The sequence below is a fragment of the Nyctereutes procyonoides genome, unplaced genomic scaffold, assembly GCF_905146905.1.
Source record: "Nyctereutes procyonoides isolate TBG_1078 unplaced genomic scaffold, NYPRO_anot_genome, whole genome shotgun sequence".
Taxonomy (NCBI): Eukaryota; Metazoa; Chordata; class Mammalia; order Carnivora; family Canidae; genus Nyctereutes; species Nyctereutes procyonoides.
The window spans coordinates 21,629,607-21,648,374 of record NW_026575044.1 but is presented as its reverse complement, the minus strand read 5'-3'; positions in this window follow the sequence as shown (position 1 = coordinate 21,648,374).

The following is an 18,768-nucleotide window of genomic DNA, read 5'->3' as shown; positions in this document are numbered from 1 at the left end:
TCCATTTTCTTTCCTTCTTTCTTTCTTTCTTTTTTTCTTTCTTTCTTTCTTTCTTTTTCTTTCTTTTTCTTTTTTTTTTTTTAAGATTTTACTTATTTATTCATGAGAGACACAGAGAGAGGCAGAGACACAGGCAGAGGGAGAAGCAGGCTCCATGCAGGGAGCCTCAGGTGGGACTCAATCCCAGAACTCCAGGATCTCGCCCTGAGCGTAAGGCAGATGCTCAACTGCTGAGCCACCCAGGAGTCCCTGTCATCCATTTTCATATGACTTAATATAACCACGCTTTATTTTCACTCTAACACAAAAAAGAGACATTTTACTCAAACAATTAGACAAATTAACATAAAAACACTCTGTGTATATTTCAAGATTTTAAAGAATAAATACTTCATTTTTTAAAAAGATTTTTATTTATTTATTCATGAGTGACAGAGAGAGAGAGAGAGAGAGAGGCAGAGGGAGAAACAGGCTCCATGCAGGGAGCCCGACGCAGGACGCAGGACTCGATCCCGTCTCCAGGATCACGCCCTGGGCTAAAGGTCGTGCTAAACCACTGAGCCACCTGGGCTGCCCTACATACTTCATTTTTAATCTAAGCCTGAGCTTATCTTCAAATCTGATTTTTAGATCTTTTTACTTTATTGTAAAGCTCATTTTTGTTTTTATTAGAAAAGTAGCACATGCTTATTATGGAAAACCTCAAAATATAAGAAGTTTAAAGGAGAAACTAAAAATACCTTTAATCTTACTAACTTAATATTTTGGAGTATTTCGGGATCCCTGGGTGGCACAGCGGTTTGGCGCCTGCCTTTGACCCAGGGCGTGATCCTGGAGACCTGGGATCGAATCCCATATCGGGCTCCCGGTGCATGGAGCCTGCTTCTCTCTCTGCCTGTGTCTCTGCCTCTCTCTCTCTCTCTCTCTGTGGACTATCATAAATAAATAAAAATTAAAAAATAAAAAAAATATTTTGGAGTATTTCTTTCCAGTCTTTTTGTGTATGTATCTATTTAGATGCATTAACTGGATTCATATGGTACATACAACTTTAAATCCTCCTTTTTTTTTTTTTATCTAACACTTTCTTGACCATTTTCTTATGATACTAAAATTATTGGGAAAGGTATTTTAATGGCAATGGAGTTTCCCATCTTAGAGATCAGTCTGGATTTCTCTGGATAATCCTCTTTTGTTGAATATTTAGATTGTTTATTTTTTGCTGCTATAAATTGAGCTGCAAAGTATAATTTTTTAAATAAATGTTCATCTTTATATAATTGTGATTATTTCCTTAGGACAGATTTGTTGCCTTCAATCTTTATTTTGAAGAGCAAATCCATCCCATAAGATTAATAATAGTATTTTGGTCTATTCAGTAAAGGTGGAGAAATAGTTAAGATCTTAGTTTTGGACTTTTCAATATGGTATAAAAATATACACAGTACTCAACACACACAAAAAAAATATCTGATTTTAAAAAATGAGTAGAGGATCTGAATAGACATTTTTCCAAAGAAGACATTCAGATGGCCAACAGACACATGAAAAGATGCTCAACATGAGCGCCTGGATGACTCAGTCAGTTAAGTGTCTACCTTGGGCTCGGGTCATGATTGATCCTGGGATTGAGCCCTGTGTGGGGCTCTCTGCTCAATGGGAATCTGCTTCTCTCTTTCCCTCTGCACCCCCCACTCCTGTTCATGTTCTCTCTCTCAAAAATAAATAAATAAAATATTTTTTAAAATAGATAATAGAATCTTAAAAAGAAAAAAAATGCTCAACATCACTAATCACCAGGGAAATGCAAATAAAAAAAAAAAACAGTAAGAGATCTCCTTACCCCAGTCTGAATGGTTAATATCAAAAAGAAATAACAAGTGGTTAGGACACAGAGAAAAAAGGAACTCTTGTACACTGTCAGTAATGCAAACTGGTGCAGCCACTGTGAAAAATAGTATGGAGGTTTCTCAAAACATGAAAAATAGAACTACCATATGATCCAGTAATTCCACTACTGGATACGAATACACTGATTCAAAAGGACATATGCACCCCTATGTTTATTGCAACATTACTTAAAATAACCAAGATAAGAAAGCAATCTAAGTGTCCATCAATAGCTTAATGGATAAGGAAAATGGAATATTACTCAGTCTTACAAAAGGATGACACCTTGCCATTTGCAACAACATGGATGGGCCTAGAGGGTATTCTCCTAAGTGAAATAAGTCAGACAGAGAAAGGATAGATACCATATGATTTCATTTATATGTAGTATCTCAAAAAACAAAACAAATAAACAGACAAAAAAGCAGAAACAGACTCTTAAATACAGAGAACAAACTGGCAGGTGCCAGAGGTGGGGAGTAGAAGGATGGGCTAAATGGGTGAAGAACAGTAGAAGGTACAAGCTTCTCGTTATGCAATGAACAAGTCACAGGGATGAAAGTTACAGCATGGGGAATATGGTCTACAGTACTGTAATAGTGTTGTATGGTGACAGATTGCAGTTATCCTTGTGGTGAGCATGACATAAGGTATAGAGATGTTGAATCACTATGTTGTACACTTGAAACTAATGTAACATTGTATGTCAACTGTACTTCAATTTTTAAAAATGTACACAATATGCGGACATGTCTATGGAAAATGAGAGCTCCATGTTTCTAATACGTATTTACATTTTTGTTATTAGATGCTTTAATAGAGTTTGTGATATTTTCAATGGTCTCCTTAATTATACTGAGTTAGCGATGAGTGGTTCTTACATGACACTGATTTTCCCAGTGAAGTGTGAAGATTGCATTTTACTTTGAAATACTAAACGTATCTTTAAAATATACCTGAACACAACGTGCTTTTTAGGTCTTTATGGTATTATGAGAAAAATGTATTAATTTTTCTTGAATGTTGTTTAGGAAAAACATTGTTGAACACACAGTTTGAGAATAACCGTAGGTATGTAAATCAGTGGGATTTTTAGAGACCTTTGGTTTAACAGAATCATACAAATTTTAAAATAAGTAATATCTGTTTATCATTATAAAGCACATAATTAACCTTCAGTAGAAAAGGATACAAGGAATATCACCAAAGATGAAAAACAAATTGAGTTCAGATAATTTGCAGATGAAAGAAAGCTGGTTATAGATAAAGTCCTTCATTTCCTGAAACACTCAACAGGAGAAAAAATATTCACATAAAAGAGTTTAAAGATTAAATTGCCTTAAATTGCTTTTTCTTCTTTAGAAAATAGACACAATCTGGTTCTTTGTAGCAATGGATCGCTTCTGTAATTGACATGATAAATAAACGGAGCTGGGCAAAACCCGAGGTGGTTTGGAGTTTGAGCTGGGAGTATTGCATTTATACATTCCAAGTTTCCTTTCTTAACTTGTGACTCTGGGGCTGAAATAATGATCTCTTTTTTTCCCTTTAAAATAAATCTTTCCTTGCTTCTAACTATCAAGGGAATATTATGAAAACATTCAGAACTAACATTACAGAACTAACATAGCTAAAAACCGTGCATCAGCATTGTGAAAAGGCCTATAATTCCAGAGAGAGAAAACTCCAAACATTATCAGCAGTGCAGGGCTCTTTCCTGTTGAATCTGAGAAACAGTAAGTTTGGGATTCTTGCCACTCACTTAGCAAAAATAAAGTGACAAAAGAAGAAGAAAGAGAAGAAGAAGAAGAAGAAGAAGAAGAAGAAGAAGAAGAAGAAGAAGGAAGAAGAAGGAAGGAAGGAAGGAAGGAAGGAAGGAAGAAAGAAGAAAGAAAGAAAGAAAGAAAGAAAGAAAGAAAGAAAGAAAGAAAGAAAGAAAGAAAAGAAGCTAAGGGATCCCTGGGTGGCTCAGCATGGAGCCTGCTTCTCCTGCCTGTGTCTCTGCCTCTCTCTCTCTCTCTCTCTGTGTGTGTGTCTCTCATGAATAAATAAATAAAATCTTGAAAGAAAAAAGGGAGCCACAAAGAGAAAACTTTGTGTTCACCTGCATGCCTTGTGACCCAGGAGCCCATCATCCACTCAGGATGAGTGCTGATGGAAGGAAGGGGTGCAGAGAACTTGGACAGACACAGGGACAGGACAGAAGCTTCAAGCTTCTGGGCTATTGCTTCCCCCTGCATGCTGCTTTGCTCATCCGGAGAAGAATATAAATGGCAGACACCACTTTTACTCCACTAAGTCTTCCTTGTCGGTTTGGGACTGAACAGGGAACCTTAAGCGGCTCACATTAAAAACGCAGATGTCCTCAGAGTAACTGCCCCTGACCCAACACACAGATGAACCACATGCTCACCACCTCATCCTGACTTCTCTGGTTCCTTTTGGTATTTAGTTACTTTTGCTCTAATTTCAAAGTCCATTATGCCTATCTCTGTTACAGAGAGACACACACTTGCATAAATTGTGTGTGTGTGTGTGTGTGTGTGTGTGTGTAAGGTGAGGGGTAATGTTTTAGTGTTAAAGTCTCACCACTTGATTACGAATTCCTTGAAAGTACCCCTGAATCCCTAAAACCTTACAAAGTACCTGGCTGGTAGTAGGCATTTGACAATAATTATTATTTATTGAGCAAGTACTGACTCTAAGGAATTACACTAAATAATCTTATATGGATAATAAACAGAAGTTTAAAGGAATGGAAGAAATTGTCCAGGGTTACCAGCTAGTGGGGGCAAGTCTAGCCCTAGGAGTTAGGCTTCTGACAAGCAGTAATGCCTCACTCATTTGTTAGATGAATATGGGAAGCTCCCTTTCTCTTGCCTCACTGTGATAACTGTGACTATAAACAGCAATATTTTAATATAAGAAACTGAAAAGTCTATCTTTTCACTACCATCAAAACACTATTTAGCACTTACATATACTGAGATTGCCACAGAAATGGTTCCTGCCTTCCAGGAAGAGAGAATCTAAGGCAATCACATTGTGGGAGGCACAGATACATAAAAGACATACAGCCTGAAGAATAACAGCATTACCCTATACATTAATGGACCATAAAATACTACTTAGGGGGACTCACTTTTCAATTTACACTTAAAACTACAGCAGGAACATATGATATATGCATCAGTATATATATGTGTATGTGTATACATGTGCACTTCTGTATATACATACGTACTTCCGTACACACACACCCTTTTGTAATCATATATACCTCTGACATACATGCATACACACAAAGCACGCACACACACGCACACACACATGCGTATACACACACGGCACAGAGAATCATTACTGAGGAGTGTTCCTAGGCAAGAATCTACCTCTCTATTTCTCTGTTGTCTCCTCCATAAAATGGGTTGTTGTGAGGATTAAAGGAGATAAAGCATAACAAGTGCTTTGAATGCAGTCTGCACCCTGTCAGTCATTCTGCAGGTGATCACAGCAGAAGGCACTATCACTCTGAGGTTAACATAAGCATGTCAGGAAGCCAAATCCCCAAGCAGAGCTCTCATGGACAGACTGTCCATCCACCTTCTGAACCACTCAGGACCACTCTGAGCACATCAGGCCTTGCATTCATATTGGTCCTCTTCCACCAGCAGTCCAGGCAGTCCATCATCACCTGAATTCTCACTCCTATTTGGCCGTACCACCCCTAATCTGACTCAATTCCATCTTTTCTCTCCGAATCCTTTCCCTGGACCTTCTAGAACAATCTTTTATAATCAGAGTGTGGCCTCAGCTCCATTTCTGAAAAATTCCTCAACTCTATGCCTATGCCAAAATGTGTGTCTCTTGAGGACCCCAGATCCCTTTTCAAATGGAGGCTGCTGTTTCTTTTTCCCTCTTCTGCAGTACCTCCTTAGGGTCAGAAGGTAGGTTAGATACTCACCTTATCCCCACTGCTGCTTCCAGCCATTTCCCCTTCATCCTCTTTCACACTAAGTTTAACTTCTCCATCAGACTTATTGGGCACAGTAGACACAGACCCTGTGCTACTTTTGGGGGTCTAGGAAAATATTTCAATTTCATTTAAAATTAGAAGAAGAAAATGAATATAATCTAACCCTAATTGCATTCATCTTTTACTAAAGCAATTATAAAATATACCCTTTAGTATTTTTTTTATGAAGGAAGGGGCTAATATGCCTAGGGTCCAGATAAGTCATAACTTAGCCCTGATTTAAACCCCTAACTTTTTCCAAGTTTCTGCTCTCAAGGTCTGTCATTTCTACTCTCCTGCTAATCCATCTAAGGACCAGGGTTCTGTCCTTCTAAGCTGAGGATCTGAGCTCCAGTCTACACAACTTTCCTCTCCATCCAAATTCCAGTATCCAGAGTTGACCTAAGTATACACTGAGGCAGTAAGGCAAGAGGCTGTACTTCTAGATCAGCCTTCCCACCAGACTGGAGATAGTATGTGGGTATTGTGGTGGGTATGTGAGGGTGAAGACTAAGGAAAGGGACAGAGCCAAGGACAGGACTTGGGGACAGACTGAATCAGCAAGCAGAGGGCCTTGGCAGGCTTGGTGAAAACTGCGAATAGCAATTGAGGCTGAGGACAATACAACCATTCTGGGTCTTCCAGCAATCCTTCTCTCCCTCTTTGTAGCCTCAGCCTCTCTCATTTACATAGCAGGGCTGGGTGAGCCAAAGGTGGGATGGCAGGTGGGGATGCTCATGGCCGGGTGCTGGAAATATCTCCTAGTGCCCCAGTCCTCATTCTGTAGACCACACGCCATCAGCCTCTGAGTGCCCCTGTCCTGAAAGCTGGCACTGAGTTTTCAAGGTGCTTCAGAGCATCCTGTGCATCCTGTCCTGTAGGGAAAACAAATGCTCATCACAATGGAGGAAGAAAAAAAATCCTGAATCCTTATTTCCCCTGAAGCTTGCTAAGTTCTTGAAGTGCAAAGAAGAGAGAGAAGGGCTCCATGTGTGTGCAGAGGGCTCTTCACGCTGTAAAAACCAGCCTGAGAGTGGCAGGCAGCGCTCATTAGGCAAGCGCAGGAGAAAGCCTCTTCTTCAAAAGGCAGGAGGCAAGGTAGCAGCTGACGGGGCAGATGTGTTTGTTTTAGCCTGGGCTGGGTCCTGGGACTGCTCTGTGGGGAAGGGCGATTGCCTGGGGTCAGAGAATGACCCTGCCCCAGGCATCTTTCTCTACTTCCCTTTTTCTCTCTTGGTTAAAAATACAGATTTACATCAGGAAACAGCCCAGCTTCGTAATGATGGAGACTACCTCTGTGCAGATATAATCTCTGATTGATGGGGTGTGGGGAAGGAAGGAAAAGACCAGAGAGAGTTTATGAATTCGCTCTAAGATTCACATCACGTCAGGGGCCCTGCCAGTCTCCATAGGCATAAAACCGGGCAAGACAGAGATCAGCACTGTGTGTTGTTGTTTTGCTTGCTCCCCCTTTTCTCCACATCTGCATTTACTCACTTAACAACCTAGGAACTTGCACAATGGAGCCTCACCATTCCTTCCTTCTTTCATAAAAGAAAACAGAAATGGAGAGTCTCCTTTGTTTTAATCACTACTCTTCTCAGGGGACTTGAGCAAAACTGAACATTCTGGTTCACTTTTATGGAAAGTTTTACCTAAATTTCTTCCACTGGGATGCCCCAAGGTTATTTTGTCTACTATTTGTCTCAGTATTTAAAAGCTTAGAGTATTAATAGGACAGGGATTTGCAAATGCTCTCCGTCACTTACCTAGAAGGAATTACTCAAAAGATAATCAATTTAACATCAATACTTTTTTTTTTTTTCCTTTGGAGTGCCAATATCTGACTGGCTCTGTTCTGGGGCCTTTGGTAAGCATAAGATAATAAAGGTCATATTCCAGGTTGGTCAGTGTGGGGTGAAGAAACAAACAAAACACATGAAAAAATAGCAAACAAAAAGCATACTAATTAAAAAAGTATACCAATAGGCAATAGCATCTACCTTATACATTCTAGGTTTTCCACACAGGTAGAAATAAAGCTTACATTTTCTGTTTGGTAACACTGACCTGTAAATACATTATGCTATTTCATCATGCTGGTCACCTCATTCATATAATGTGCAAATCATCTAGTTTGAATGAAATTTTAAAGGGTGAGATCTTTTTTCCTTTATGATGAAGATGACTTGTGAGGTTAATCACAACAATAAAAAATGACAAACCCCTGAAAGATTCTAAGTCACAAAAGAACTTTTAACATCAGTATAAGAAAAGCTTGTGTTTTAACAGAGTGCCTTCTACAGGAAAGGGGAATCCATAGTTTCTGTGTCTTTCACTGAAAATAATCCTCAAATCAGCTGGGAATCCTCAAATCCTAAAATGCATATCATCAAATGTTCGAGTGGTACTAAATAACCTCATGCTTTAAGTATCAGTAAAGACAAAATAGCATATTAGATAGTTTTACCTTCAGAATTTTTCCTTCTCTTTCTTCATATAAATTTTAATTGTTTTAATTTAATTATAAGTAATTAAATCCAATAAGAAGCTTTTTAAACTTTTGTTAAGAGATTACTGTGTAGAGAAAAGTCAGCTCTCTCATAGAGGGTCTCACAGCAATGTGTTCAAACAATAGATGCAAAAACTGCAGGAGGAGACTCCAGCTGTGGAATGGGAAAAGGGATGGCAAATAGACTTGACATTAGACCTCAGGTTGAAGAGAAAATAATAATTTCAGTGAACCTACAAGTTGTCTATTAAATTCTGGATTTCATTCCAATTTCAGGGCTCTTTGGAGGCACTTGGAACCTGAGATTGGTCCTTGTCAAAGACAAAAACCAAACAAGGAAGGATATTACTTTTATTCAGGCTATTACCATAGGGAGAACACCCCAGATAGGTAGATCAGAGTGTCTTAGCAGGATGGTTTCATCTTAGACTTCATAGGGAGAAGGAAACAAGTTATAAGTGGGATGGTTTTACAGTGGGGATTGTATCTATAATCAGAGGGATTCTCAGTCACTTAAACAGGAAATATTTCTCTGTGTGTGTAGCTAATTTTTGGACAACAGACAATTCAGTTAAGCATTTATGAGACAAAGAATGGAAATTTGGAGGGTCTGTGTCTGGTCCTATAATAAATAAAAAGAGGTCCATAGTAAGTTTTATCTAATTCATAGGAAGAAGGGTGGTTCTTTGGAGTAAACCATTTTCCTTGATCACAAAGAATAGGTCTTTTTGTTTTGTTTTGTTTTTAACCATCTCTATTTTCCAGGAACACTGGGCTCAAATAAAGTTCACCATTGCCATTCTCAATCTTGCCACAAAGTAGAACTAAACTGTCTTGCCTCCTGGGAGTTTACCTGCTAAGCAACCTGATTCACGTAGTAGTTCATTTATTGATGTATCATCCATTGAGGGCTTCACATTCCTGGAAAAGGTAATTTTTTAGAAAAAGCTAAATGGTGACTGTCATACAGATGTTAAAATGGACATATGTTAACCATTTTATTCTACCCATTAATCAATGACAGAACCAGGCAGGTGTTATAACCAGTTTGAAGGAGAATTCAAAGACTATTCTTGATAGCTTTAGATCAGGAATATTGATGTGAGTATGCAAATCAAGGCAAAAAGTTTTTTCCAAATGTTTCCAATGTATAATGTTCTCTTCCAGGCCCTGGTTCCTCCTACCACTCACTCTCTTTCATTGATTTTCCTTTTTGTTATGTGTTGAATTATATCCTCTTAAAATTCCTCTGTTAGTAAATGTGACTTTATTTGGAAATAGGTTCATTGCAGATGTAAATTAGTTAAGATGAGCTCATACCAAAGTAGATATCCAATATGAGTGGGGTCCCTATAAAAAAGGAAAATTGGAACACCTACATGCATTTGGCAAGAAAGCCATGTGATGGTGAAGGCAGAGAGGCTTCTACAAATGAAAGAACACAAAAGACAGCTAGCAAACCACCAGAAGCCAGAAGAGAGACTTGAACCAGATTATCTCTTATTGCCTGCAGAAAAAAAATCAATCTTGCCAATGCCTTGATCTTAGACTTCTAGCCCTCCGGAAGTATGAGGCAATAAATTTCTGTTATTTTTGTCATTCAGTTTATGGTACTTTGTTATGGGTGCCCTGGCAAAGTAGTATACTCCCTTCCCACTGTGTTCTGTGCTGCTTTCAATTCATCCCCCAAGAAACCCAGGCTATTTCCTCTGCCTGGAACACTTTTCTTCCTTTCTTCCCATATATGCTTCTCCCGAGTCACCTGACCAACTCCTACTCATCCCTCAGATCTCTGCTTCTTCCTTTCTTCCTCTACAAACTCTTTCTTGTCTTACCTGCACCCTCAAAATGTAAAGAACCATTCTGATGTGTTCCCATGGAACATTTTATCACTTTTTATACTTTTCATAACTAATTACAGTTAAATCTGGTTATTTGCAGTAGCTATGTTCTGTAAGGTAGCCATGAACGCTGAATTAGTGAATACTGAACTCTTGGTCCTGGGAGAAATGTAGAGTTCAATGCCTGTGCATCTCTGGTCACAACACTTTCATCAATCAATACATAATCTTGTTTTATGTGTGTTTCTGTTTGAAGACATACACTATAGGCCTCACTTCAGCACTACATATGAGGGCCATTTTTTTTTTTATTTATTTATTCACAAAAGACACAGAGAGCAGCAGAGGGAGAAGCAGGCTCCATGCAGGAAGCCTGATGCGGGACTCGATCCCAGGACTCCAGGATCACGCCCTGGGCCAAAGGCAAATGCTCAACCACTGAGCCACCCAGGTGTCCCTATGAGGGTCATTTTAAACGATGAAGTCACTGATAAAAAGTACAAACATGCAAAACAACGTGGCACTAAATGAACTGAAAAGGAATAGTATTTTACAAGATAAGAGCTGAAACAAGAAAGCAGAGCACTGCCTTGCTTTATCTCAACTGGGAATGTACACATTAGCTCAATTTTTTTTTTCTGCTCCATACGTCTGTGAACGACCACAAAAACACTCTAAATATTAAAGACAAATTTTAGTGACCATAAGTAGGTTTGTAAATAGGAACCCCGTGAATAATAAGGATTATGGTACTTATTTAGTTTTTGCTTTCCCCACGACACTGTAACTCAGAGAGAACAGAGGCTATACCTGCTATGTTTATTTCCTCTCCAATTTCTATGCTCAATAGATGCTCAATAAATATTTGCTGAAAGAATGAATGAATAGCAGGTGCAATAATAAATGTTCATGCTATTGTACTGTGTAAAATACAATGATAAAATAATTTTGGCTCCAGGATACTTACAGAGGATAACAAGTGTACCTACCTGTCCTTACCAATAACTGTGGGCATTTCAAAGATGTCTAGGAGTTTGAAAAAGTTGTGCCTGAAGATCAAGGAGGCTAAATGTAATGAAGCTAGTTCTTGAAGTAAATGGCACAATGAAGAAAGAAAGAATCTTTTTTGGGAGAAGACATAGTATAACCAAACAATATGTGGGCAAACGGGTTGTGCAAAGCCTGCAGTTGGATAGAGTCTAAGAGAGACTCCACCTTGAGATGCTGTGGAAAACAACATACAAAAAGGAGGCTGAAGTAAGAATGTAGAAGATAAAGCAGACCCAAGTAGACTTGATTTTTATTCTATTAAAATGATGAGCCATTGAGGGGTTTTGAGCAGGGGAAGGAAAAACTGATATATAATAAAATGCAAGCATGGTGTTAAAAAAATGGAAGGATCCTTCTCTGGGTTTATAGAAATCCTATTAGAAAGTTTTTTTTTTTTTAAGATTATTTATTTGAGAGAGAGAAATAGTGAGTGAGCAAGAAAGAACATGAGTAGTGGGAGAGGCAAAAGGAGAGGGTGAAGAAGATTCTCCACTGAGCAGGGAGCTTGACAGGAGCAGGGAAGGCTCCATCCCAGAGTCCTGGGTCATGACCAAAAGCAGATGCTTAACCCATTGAGCCACTCAGGTGCCCCAAAACTTTTGTTCTCCTTAAGATTATCAAGAAGACCCTCCATAGGATAGAGTTGGCCTTCAAGAAATGCAAAAAGATTTGGGAAAAGAATGCAGAAGAGGAGAAGCAGAGAGCCACCAAAGTAAATCATAGCTTCCTAGGAAGCCCTAAACATAAATTTAATTTTGTGCCTGTTAGCATCACCAGAGGTCAATCTCCTCTGCAGAGTCTTCTGACATGCTGTACTCTAGTTCTAACTCTGTAATTATCTTGACCTCAGCAATTTGCTTTAATCCCTACAGGACTTAATTTCTGTGTCTCTAAATGAAGAGGAATGGGTGGTACAGATTAATACTACTCAATACAGTCTTAGGGTAACCCGTTAGAAATGAAGACTCTCAGGCCCCACAGCCCACATTCACAGAATCAGAATCCTCATTTTAGTAAGACTCCCTGGTGCATCATTTGCACACCGGTCTAGGGAGGCCTTTCATTATATTTAGGGAACAAATGTAGTCAATTCTTATTATTCACAGATTCCATATTTATGAATTTGCTTGCTCATTAAGAATATCTAGAACCTGAAAATCAATATTCGCAGCCATTACAGAAAGGCACAGAGCAGCGAAAAGTCTGAGTCACCCAATATATACATTCCCAGCTGAGATCAAACAAGGCAATGCTCTTTTTTTGTTTCACTTCTCATAATGTAAACAAACAGTCTTTCTGCAGTCATTTAGGGCCATGTTGTGGTTTGTTTTTTTGTTTTCTGCAGTGGTGATTACACTGTTTAAAAAGGCCCCCAAGTCAGTGCTGAAGTGCCCTCTGGTGTTTCTAACACAAGAAGAATGTGATGTGTCTCATAGAGAAAACACATGTGGTAGGTAAGCTTCGGTTAGGCGTGAGTAAAGTGCTTTGGCCATGAGTTCAGTGTTAACAAATCAAATATATATATATATATATATATATATATATATAGTAAGGTGTGTTTAAGCAGAAGCATACATTAAGCGAGGTTATATACTCATTGTTTGATGAAAATGTTATGATCAGAGGCCTGAAGGAACATAACCCTGTATTTCCCCTAAGAGCAGTAATTCATTATTCACTAATTCAGTGCCCTGTGACCTCACAGAATACAGTTACTATGAATAACAAGAATCAGTGCACCACCCCTACTGAGTGAAGATAAAGGTAAACTCTGAATATAGAATAATAGAAAAGATATTATTCAAAACTGATGTCTTTAGGCAAACATTGAGAGACAAACAGAAAATTACCGTGTCACAGAACAACTAAAACTTACTTCCAATTCTAAATAGTCTATGAGGTTGGGAAAGCCTCTGCTTTTTTTTGTTTTTTTTTTTTTAATGCTGGGAAGAGCCCCTGTACTGAGCAGTGCTTTTGTGTTGTTTTGTCTTTTTGGTTCCCAGACTGGGGAGTTTCCAGGGGAAATCTGAAACTTCTTTCCCCTGCCCTAAAACAGAGAGCCTGGAGGGCTTTACAGGGCTTAGTTACATGTGCTGTCCAGAGGGTCTCAACACCAAATTGCTCAACAAGGCCAAATCCTTAAAATGGTTCCCACTATGGGAATGGTGGGCACAATGTACAGTACAAGACAGTGCCGAGCTTGTGACTGCATGGAGCCGGCTTCAGGGTCAAACAGGTGTCACATCCTAGCCATGACCTCCTCTACAGTTTTTAAGACAGAAAAAGAGACAGTTTTATCCATGCATCTTTGTTAGACTTGGTTTCCCTGAGAAGATGGGAGTCCCAGTGTTTTATTTCTCACATTCTCTCCTTTGAGTCTTACGTCTGTTCCCTTATCAAATCCCCCTCGAGCCTGACAAGTATCCCTCTCATTCTGGAAAGAGTATTAACTTTTGGAGCTCTTACACTAATGCATGGCTCAAATCCAAGCAGACTCTCAAGTGGACGAATCTCCTTCTTTCCCCTTTCTTTTCATTCCAGGATTTCTTTTAGTGTTTACATAAGCTTTTTGTTTTGTTCTTATTAGAAGATAAATTCCTACAACACAGTGAGGGTCTTCCCTTTTTTTAGAATCTCTGTTACTCGTTCCCTGTGCATTTACAGCATCTGGGTAGGTGGCAAAGTGACTTAAAATGACTCAAGAGATCAGGAGAAATTACTTGTGTCACTAATTATTGTCTATGGACTCGGACCCTGATTACTCCTCTTCCTTCTGTCTCAGAGAAGCAAGCCTGAGTGTCGGGTCAGCAACCTTTCTGTGATTAAATATTCATGCACAAACACAAATGCACACAGGCAAGGCAATAAGAAGTGCCAAAAATAGCAGCAGTATCTCTGTCCTATGGAACTTATAGAAGCACAAATTAAGAATGAACACAGACCAGAATTGCAGATCAAACATAATGTGGGCCGAGAATGTACTCATTGCAATGAGTTTCCTAACAACAGTGGATTCTCAAGAATATCTAAAGTCATTGTCATCCCACAATATCCACAGAACAAATGAAATAAAGCTCTTTGTGCCCTGTGATCTTACAGGACAGGCTGCATGATGCCATAGGGAACAGACACTGAGGGATGCCAGTGGTGGCATCACATGCAGATGGGGAATAACATTTTCTCCTTGGTGAAACTGGAGAATCCAATATCTAATATAATGCTTGGTGTGGTTTGTGGCACATTTTAAGCACTCAGTAAATATTTATTACATAAACGGATGACTTGCAAAGATGCTAAGTGGACCAAAATCTCCTCCTTCCATGGAGTTAAACTGTAATAAATCAACATGTTTACCTTAGAATATAATCTACAGAGAGACAGGAGGATCAATGGCAGTGCTAAATAACTAATATTGAGGATGCTAAGATACAGCCATCAATAATTTATTTTTTGTTGCAAAAGTAAGCTCAGGAATAGTTCTGGAATATTTTCTTATAGTTTGGTAAAAACATCATGCCTTTTGGAGTCAGATATACTTAGCTCTGCAATGTATTATTAATTATATACAAATCACTTAATCTACCTACTTTTCTGTAATATAGGATAACAATACCTACCTACTTTGCTAATATGTTGAACTAATTAAATAAAATAATATACATGAGGTAGCCTAACCTATTATCTGACATATAGTAAGTTTTCAAGTGCTAATTTCTTCCCTACTTTGCTTATACAATATCTTCCCTGTGTCACGAACTGAAGTAGGATGCAGTGCTAAATAAAATATACGTACAACTCTTCCCTTGCAGAGCTTGTAGCCTAGTGGGGCTTAGAAGACAGCCATTAACCAAATTAGTATGATAGAAACTCTTGAAAATGCTGTGAAAGATGAATACAAAGAGGGATAGATTTTTGAGTGAGATAACTTAATCAGTGTTTTCTGAGGAAGAGGAGGTCAGGAGATTTCTCTCGGAGGACACCAGTTTAGGCTTGTAGTGCAAAGACCTAACAGAAGTTCCTTTGGCAAGGGTGGGATCCATGCTTCCAGTATCCAGCATGATTTTGTAAAAGCCCAGAGTTGATGGGAATTAAATTAAAAAATTCTTGTTTTCTATATATTTTATTTATTTGAAGGGGTTGGGAACCACATGAATGAGTACGAGGGAAAGGGAGAGAGAGAATATCAAGCAGACTCTGCATCCAGTGCAGAGCCCAACATGGGGGCTTGACCCCACAACCCTGAGATCTCCACCCAAGCCAAAACCAAGAGTCAGACTTTCAACCAACTGAGCCACTCAGGTGTCCCCAAAATCTTTTAAGATCTTGACTCAAAAGACTATAAATAACAATCAATCAGATTTTCTCACACTGTTTTTCAGTTCTCCTTTCCAAGATCTGCATAAGAGATCACTCTTAGATTGAGTGAGAGAGGTGAAGAGACACAGAGTTCCCCCCACAACAATGTTCCTTGGGCTTGATCTAATCATAATTTCTAGGGGAGATAGGACATTATTCCTCTTTTATAGCTGAGATTCTTCACAGGGATATCATTCACTACAAGTTTTCTTTTCTCAATTGTAACACAGAAAGAGGAGCTTTTTTTATTACATAATAGAAATATTACAAAAAATAGAAATATTACAAAGGAGCACACATGCAAGATATGTGTTTATTATTTCCCAGAATACCTCATGTTTGTTTGTTTGTTTCTCCTTTAGTATCTGATAGAAATTACCTTCTTGAATAGAACTACTTAGGCCTTAGTTACTGCTCAGGATCACTAGCCGACTTTCTCAAGCCCATCGTTTCTCACACTGTAACTTGCTAACAGGCCAAGAGTCTTGGCTTATGAGGTAGGAGTTTTCAAGTTTCCTGACACTATTTGCTCTATCATGTAATTAGGTTCTAAAACACCTGGAGTTAATGGCACTTTTTTTTTTTTAAACTGGGGAAAAGGTAATAATGAAGTGATTTTAATCTCATATCACAGTCATTTCTTTCTTGATAAAAGTTTAATAACATATGGTTCCTTTTTTTTTTAATCTACAAGTCCAATTTTTTATTACAAGCAAAAGGGAAGAAATAGGGTGACAGGAACTGACAGAAACATACCTAAATCCTGGTCAACTCGAAGGAATTAAGAGTTATTAAAATCTGTTGTTTGAATAATTAAACATGAGATCAAAAAGGATAGCAAAAGAAATGCAAAATCCAAACTGTAACTGCAAAGGTAAATTAAATATAGGCTCAAGTAGCTATGAAGTAGCCAACCATACAAAGAAAAATACCTATGCATAAAAAATATTTCCCTAAAGACAGGCAGTAGGCAGTGATCTACAGAATGGTGGATTCTTGAAATACAAATTGTGTTCCATAATATAAGTGTTACATTTACGAGTTGTGGAAGATCACATGGGAAAAATAAATCATGCTTTTCCTTTCAGAGTTTGATGCCTAAGGCTTCCATTTCCTGTATGAATATGGCCTTGCCAACTGTATTGTGATATGCAGATCTACGAACCAACATCTTCCTGATTCAAGGTTGGTCTGGAAAAGACACTGCCAGTTTTGGTTTCTGTGGCTTTTATCATGCTTCCACGACCTACCAAAATCCTCCTCCTTCTCCTTTGTTGTTGTTATTGTTGTTTCATTAATGTTGTTAACAATTACAGTCTCTAAAATTTCCTATAATAAATTTTGATGCATTTTTTCTTGATGATTATTTTTAAAAAGTTAATATAGGTCTATCCTGGATTCTATAGATGAATACCTTAGAGCTAAGAACTGACACTTCATTTTTATGCCTTTATCTGTGTTATGTTTGTAACTGGGTTGGGATCAGTTAGTATTACTTTAAGATATACCTAAGATAAACTTAAGACCAAAAAAATGCTTTGGGGGGCCAAGGAAAGGCCAAATTCCATTATGGTTCTTATGCTCATGAAGTTTCATGGGAATTTGAATAAAAAAGGAGGCAAGAACATTGTATTGCTGTGTTGTATATATACAGCAGTACAGATATGCTGAATTTCAAAGAACCAGTCCTGTAAGAGGAGTCAATGTATGTTGTGGGTAATAGATTCAGCAAAAAGACTATGTATTATATTAAGGTTGCTAATTTGAAGTTTTTAGTATTTAATTTTTTTAAAGATTTTATTTATTTATTCATAGAGACAGAGAGAGAGAGAGAGAGAGAGAGAGAGAGAGAGAGAGAAGCAGAGGGAGAAGCAGGCCCCATGCAGGGAGCCTGATGTGGGACTCAATCCCAGGTCTCCAGATCAGGCCCTGGGCTGAAGGCAGCACTAAATGGCTGAGCCACCAGGGCTGCCCCTAGTATTTAATTTGTAAATTAAAAAAAAATTGTAAGAATTATAAATTACATATATGTATGTATATTTATGGAGTTCTATGCATTAAATAATATTATAATAAAAGTAATTTAAGGCAGCACTGGGATCTGAGAATCTTCCTTCACAAACTCATTATTTTATTCAATCTTGATAAACCTGGTTTACATCAAACTTCACACTCATTGCTGGAATTATCCCACAGACAAGGAGCTTGTAACTATTTGTTTTACTGTTAGTTCTGATGACTGGAAAGTTTAATTTTGCTGATATTACATTTCCTGTAAGTTCCAACCATTGGTATTATATTTAAGAATGTATCATTTGTTTTCTTTTTTGTGGGAATTTTAAGTTGTAGGATGATAACTATCATGTTTTTTCCATAGTCTTGCTTTCACAAATATTTTTGAGAACTTACTTAGGCCATGTTTTGCCTTTACAGCTTAAACAGTTACGCTCCTTCTAATCTTTCCTTAAAACACCCCCCCCCCGCTCTAATTTATACAAACTCTAGCTATGATGTCACAATATGGCACTTAAAAATAAACACACAAAATGGAGAATTTTATTCAATCTCACCAATAATAAAAACAGGAATTATTAAACTCAACAATGTATTGAACACTAATGGGGGCAGATACAGAAATAAGTGGCACACTATTCTTGCCTTCCAAGTGTTTTGAATCTAGTTGGAAACAAAGATTACAAGTTTAGATAATATTAAATATTATAAAAATATCAGACGATTCAGAAAACAGTTCTTGATCATTACTGGATGTTTCTGGGTTCTAACTAGTGTTGTCTTGAAAGCTACACTGGGTCTGAGTATTACCAGAGGTAAACATGTACCAAATACTTTGCCCAAAGTAGCAAAAATATCGGTGGGGCCAAACTGGAACCCAGGTTTCTTTGTCCTTTGCCAGGTCCTTTCTCCACTCTGAAGCACAAAGAGGAAATCTTTGCTTGAGATAGCAAATTAGTGATCAAATCTGCAATCTTAAAATAACAAACAAACAGACAAACAAACAAATAAATAGATCTGCAATCTTCAGAAAGGCCACTGGAAATAAAACTTGGCAAAATTCTAATTCTTGGGTAATCGCTCTCTGTTTA